Genomic DNA, 5000 nt, shown 5'->3' with positions numbered 1-5000 from the left:
CATATATATATAAAAACAAATCAAGAGCAATGACTCTTCTCAAGAACCTGTCAGTTGACGCGAATTGCTTTCCTTGGCACCACTGTCACAGCACTAATAATGGTCTTACTTAAGGCCCGGGAAGGAGAGGCAAGGCACATCCGTAGTGCCTCTCACCTCTCATAGGCCTGTCTGTTCTCGAGCTCGCCGGCCCACCTGTACCCAGCGGCACAGTCTCCATCCCCTGCCATATCTTTATTTACCCACCTATCCGAGCGTTGCCAGTGGAACGCGAGACTTTTTACTGCTGGTACACTGTTAAGGTCTAGCGTGGCAGTGCCCAAATCGAAAATCGAAAATGTGTGCCAATAAATAAAAGTCTTTTTCTAAATCTTTCGATGGAATTTTAGCCCGTTTGGTTTGCCGAGTCTATAGTCATCACTCTTCGCTGTAGCCTGTCCTCTACTCCCCCTAAACTCAGCTGGAGGGAACCCCGCTAATATACTATTTTCTCTAGCCTCAACGGCCCCGCTTGTCCGTCCTCTCCTATGCAACGCTATTTCTTGCATGCGTCTCTTTATTCATTCATACTCGGAGCAAGAGCTGAAGCGAGGGCACAGCCAAACATGGCGCTAATTCGGTTTAGATAGGAGACAACCGTACCTACCTCGGCAGCCTCGCTCCCCGTACCTGTGGCCAGTCTAGCGAATTTTAATACCCGCCAAAAGACCGTCGTCTCCATATTTTGCCATAGAGGCCCTTCTGTCCTGGTAAAAACTCGTTCTGGTCTCACCCGCCTCTTCTCCAACGTCGCTCTTATCGCTTTTGCTGTGTCTCGTTCTCGTAGCGCTGGATGGCTCTCTGCCGCTGATCTTTATTTTCATTCATGGTTTCTCTCTCTCTCTCTCTCTCTCTCTCTCTCTCTCTCTCTCTCTCTCTCTCTCTCTCTCTCTCTCTCTCTCTCTCTCTCTCTCTCTCTCTCTTTCTCTCCGCCAACCCCCCCCTTCTCCCCTCTCCCCCTTTTCTATCCATCCCCTCCTCCCCAACTCCATCTCCTCCACCTACCCCCATCCCGTCACCTCCCCTCCAGTACCTACCTAGGCCTCGTGCCCTGGGTATCATTCCTGGATACCGCAAACCTTTAATTTTGGTCTCTTTTGAGTCATGTTCCTAAATGTTTCGTCGTTTCAGAGTGGAAAGAGAATACCTGTTACACCTGTAGCGTTCATGCCCAGCATCCAGGAATACCTCGGCCCGATTCCAGACTTGTTTTGGTTCTGAACTCCTAATTGTTTATTGGATTATTTTGATCTTCTTTGGTTGATACAAGAATATCTTTAATATATATTAATAGTCCATATTCCCCTGGACTTAGGCAACTGCTTTTACGCCCCCTTATCTGGCGTAGAGACCGTCGGTAAAGATGTATAAACAAAATAAGTAGCGAGTTTGATCATGATTTTCATAGGAGGGCCATGGACACCTCCCCCACCCCTGGTACTTCATCCCTCACCCCCCCACCCTCTCCTTCCCTCGGGCAGATTTCGCTTCGGAGGATCATAAGAACACAGAGGAATTCTTGGGAAGAAAAGGAGGAAGGCTCTGAGATAGGAAGAAAGAAGAGGAAGCAGAATATCGAGAGATTGAGATGCTGGAGGAAGAAAGAGACGAGGGAGGAAGAAAATGTTATACTGAGTAGGGGAAAGGCAGGGAATTATGGAGAAGAGGAAAAAGGAGAAAAGACAGAATATTTGACGAAAGAATGGAAGGAAATGCTTAATTTGAGACATTAATTTCACCAAGGCAATATGATCTGCATTTTTCATTTTCTTTTCTGATAGGAAGAGAGAAAGAGGAAAAGAGGGAAGGAGAAACAAATCTAAAAAATATATATACAAATAAAAAAAGAAAATAAAAAATGACATAAACATGTATAGACCTGATGACACCAAAAAAAAAATGAAAACAACCCCGTCGAAGAGAAAGGACCAGAGAAAAATCTGAAGCAAAATCACACAAATCAAGCCAAAAACAAAAACAGAAACAAGATGCTGCAGGCGGCATGACAGTTGCAGCCACCATTTCGGCCAGGACAATCATGTGATCCATAGGAATGTCAGATGCCACACTCGCCCGCTAATGATCAACCTTACGAGGGATGCAAGGCGCTTACTAACACCACTTAAGATGCCATTGTCATTCTTCGATCGAAATGTCATTAGTACTGGGCTAATGATAGGAGGGAGAGAGAGACGACAGAGAGAGAGAGAGAGAGAGAGAGAGAGAGAGAGAGAGAGAGAGAGAGAGAGAGAGAGAGAGAGAGAGAGAGAGAGAGAGAGAGAGAGAGAGAGAGAGAGAGAGAGAGAGAGAGAGAGGGAGAGAAGAGAGAGAGAGAGAGAGAGAGAGAGAGAGAGAGAGAGAGAGAGAGAGAGAGAGAATGAAAGAAAGTGTGTATGGGAGAAAAAGAGAGAGAGAGAGAATGAAAGAAAGTGTGTGAGAGAGAGATGAGGTGGGAGAGGGGGAGGTAAAGTGGCAGAGGAGAAAGAGAGAGGGGGGGAAGGAAGAGAGGGAGAGGGAGTGGAAAAAGAGGAGGATGAGAGAGAGAGTGAGAAAGAAAGAGATGGATAGATAGACATAAAGAGAGACAGAGAGAGAGAGAAAGAAATAGAGTGAGAGAAAAATAGAGAGAGACAGAGAGAGAGAGAAAGATAGAGAGAGAGAAATAGAGAGAGAGATAGAGAGAGAGAGAAAGAGAAAGAGAGAGAGAGAGAGAGAGAGAGAGAGAGAGAGAGAGAGAGAGAGAGAGAGAGAGAGAGAGAGAGAGAGAGAGAGAGAGAGAGAGAGAGAGAACCAGAAAATCCATTAATGCATACTCACATGCACTAAACTGTTCAATTAATCTAATGAACCACCCGATTAAGAAGAACCGCTCACACATACACACAAGAGACGATGTCACACTAGGTAGCGCGATTCTCACCCTTATGTAACGGACTTTTGAAGGCATGATCACTTACTTCGGTGTTTAATATGGAGCAACACTCTTTGTGTGTGCGTGTGTGTGTGTGTGTGTGTGTGTGTGTGTGTGTGTGTGTGTGTGTGTGTGTGTGTGTGTGTGTGTGTGTGTGTGTGTGTGTGTGTGTGTGTGTGTGTGTGTGTGTGTGTGTGTGTGTGTGTGTGTGTGTGTGTGTGTGTGTGTGTGTATGTGTGTGTGTGTGTGTGTAAGTGTGTGAGGCACATGAAGGGGGACAGGAGCCAGGAAATATGAGGAAGAGAATTTTGTTATGGTATTAATATCTAGTTCATCTGTTCACCTTTTTTTTTATCTCTGTTGATATAGTAAGAACGTTTCATTCTAATTTTCTCTCTCTCTCCTCTCTCTCCTCTCTCTCTCTCTCTCTCTCTCTCTCTCTCTCTCTCTCTCTCTCTCTCTCTCTCTCTCTCTCTCTCTCTCTCTCTCTCTCTCTCTCTCTCTCCTCCTATCTACCCCTTCTCTCCCTCTCCTCTCTCACCCTCTCCTTCTCACTTTCCTTCTCCCTCTCCTTCTCTCTCTCCCATTCCTTTTCCTTCTTTCTTTCCTTACCTCTCTCCCTTTTCCTTTCCATCTCCCTCTCCTTTTCCTTCTGTCTCTCCCCCTCTCTCTCTCCTTCTCTCTCTCCCTCTCCCTCTCTTTCTCCAAATCATGAATGAAAAAGAGAAGCGAAGAATCCGAAGTATGGAATTCCTCCCTTTATGGCGCGGGTTCAGGTAGAGAAACACCCAAGGCGATAATGGAAGATGGAGAGAGAGGGAGATGGCGAGGGAGGGAGGGAGGGAGAGAGGCAAGGAGCGGGAGGGGGTGCAGGAAAGGGGGTAGGGTAAGGGAGGGAGAGAGGGAGGAAGGAAAGAAGGAGGTGAAGGAAGGAGAGAGCAGAGGAGGGAGGGAGGGAGGAAGGAATGGAGGAGAGAGGGGGATGAGGGAGGAAGTGAGGCAAGGAGAGTGAGAGGAGGAGGAGGAGAAAGATTGAGAAAGAGAGAGAGATTTTTATCCAAAAAATAAACTAAAACAAGAAAAAATATTTATATATATTTTGGAAAAATTAAAAACAGCAATGTAAGAAAGGTCATACACATGAAAAAAGGAACAGGAAAGATAACAAGAAGAAAAGAAGTAGAAAAAGAACGAGGAAAAAAATTAAATATGAGGAAGAGAAAAAAATTAAAACAAGGATGATGTACAACAATTAGAAAAAAGGAAGGAGGAGGAGGACGAAGAAAAAGAAGATGATGAAGATGATGGAGGAGGAGGAAGAAAAAGAAGATGATGATGGAGGAGGAGGACGAAGAAGAAGGAAGATGAGGAAGAAGAAGGAGGATGAGGAGGAAGAAGAAGAAGGAGGATGAGGAGGAGGAAGAAGAAGAAGTGGAGGAACGAGCCCCCGAAGGGCTGGCGGTGACCCTAGGGCGACCCTGAGGAAGGGAAGGTGACTCCGAGTAATTGTAAGTGGCCCGAGGAATCGCAAGTGGCCCCAGGGGTTGGTAGGTGACTCTGAGGAATGGTAGGGGCCCCTAGGGAACGGTAAGTGATCCCGCGGATTGGCAGGATACCCTCGAGATGGGCAGGTGAACCTTGAGATGAGAAGGTCAACCTTGAGCTAAACGGGTGAACAGTGACAAGACTAGGTAATCCTTGAGACCGAGTAACTGAACATGATAAAGTGAGCTTGAATGATAAAGTGAAACTTGCAACGAGTAGGTGAACCTTTACAGCAGGTTAACTTAAGAATATTAGTAGACTGATATAAAGTGAACCTTAGAAAGAGACCCTCATACGAATAAGCAAACCTCTAGAGAAATAAGTGACAAAAAAAAAATAATAATAAAAAAAAAAAAAAACATGAACCTCGAAAACAAAAAAAATACCAATACTCGAAACGACCCCCCCCCCCAAAAAAAAAAAAAAAAGCCCTTGAACCCTTCAGAGGAATAGTCGAACCTTGCTATAAACAACGCCTACAGAAGGGGGGAGGGAGACCGCAACT

At 45.5% G+C, this 5000-nt stretch overlaps 1 protein-coding gene across 4 annotated transcripts in view; it reads right to left on the bottom strand.

Annotated features, from left to right (window-relative positions):
- The window catches only part of LOC122264043 (ankyrin repeat and BTB/POZ domain-containing protein 2), a 314129-nt gene that overhangs the window by 258386 nt on the left and 50743 nt on the right, over positions 1–5000 (bottom strand). For 2 of the 4 annotated variants that reach the window (XM_086541689.1, XM_086541692.1), the window contains exon 1: positions 48–185. The exons of 1 other annotated variant lie outside the window; for it this stretch is intronic. The gene's annotated coding sequence lies outside the window, so the exon portion shown is untranslated. Of the gene's footprint in view, positions 1–47; positions 186–5000 lie in introns of those variants that run through there. One more of the 4 variants, XM_086541691.1, reaches the window with a different exon arrangement.

This window comes from Penaeus japonicus, unplaced genomic scaffold (genome assembly GCF_977035675.1).
Source record: "Penaeus japonicus unplaced genomic scaffold, GWHDUDI00000001_assembly GWHDUDI00000011, whole genome shotgun sequence".
Taxonomy (NCBI): domain Eukaryota; kingdom Metazoa; phylum Arthropoda; class Malacostraca; order Decapoda; family Penaeidae; genus Penaeus; species Penaeus japonicus.
Note: the sequence above shows the minus strand (reverse complement) of the source record. Positions and strands in the feature narration are given on the sequence as shown.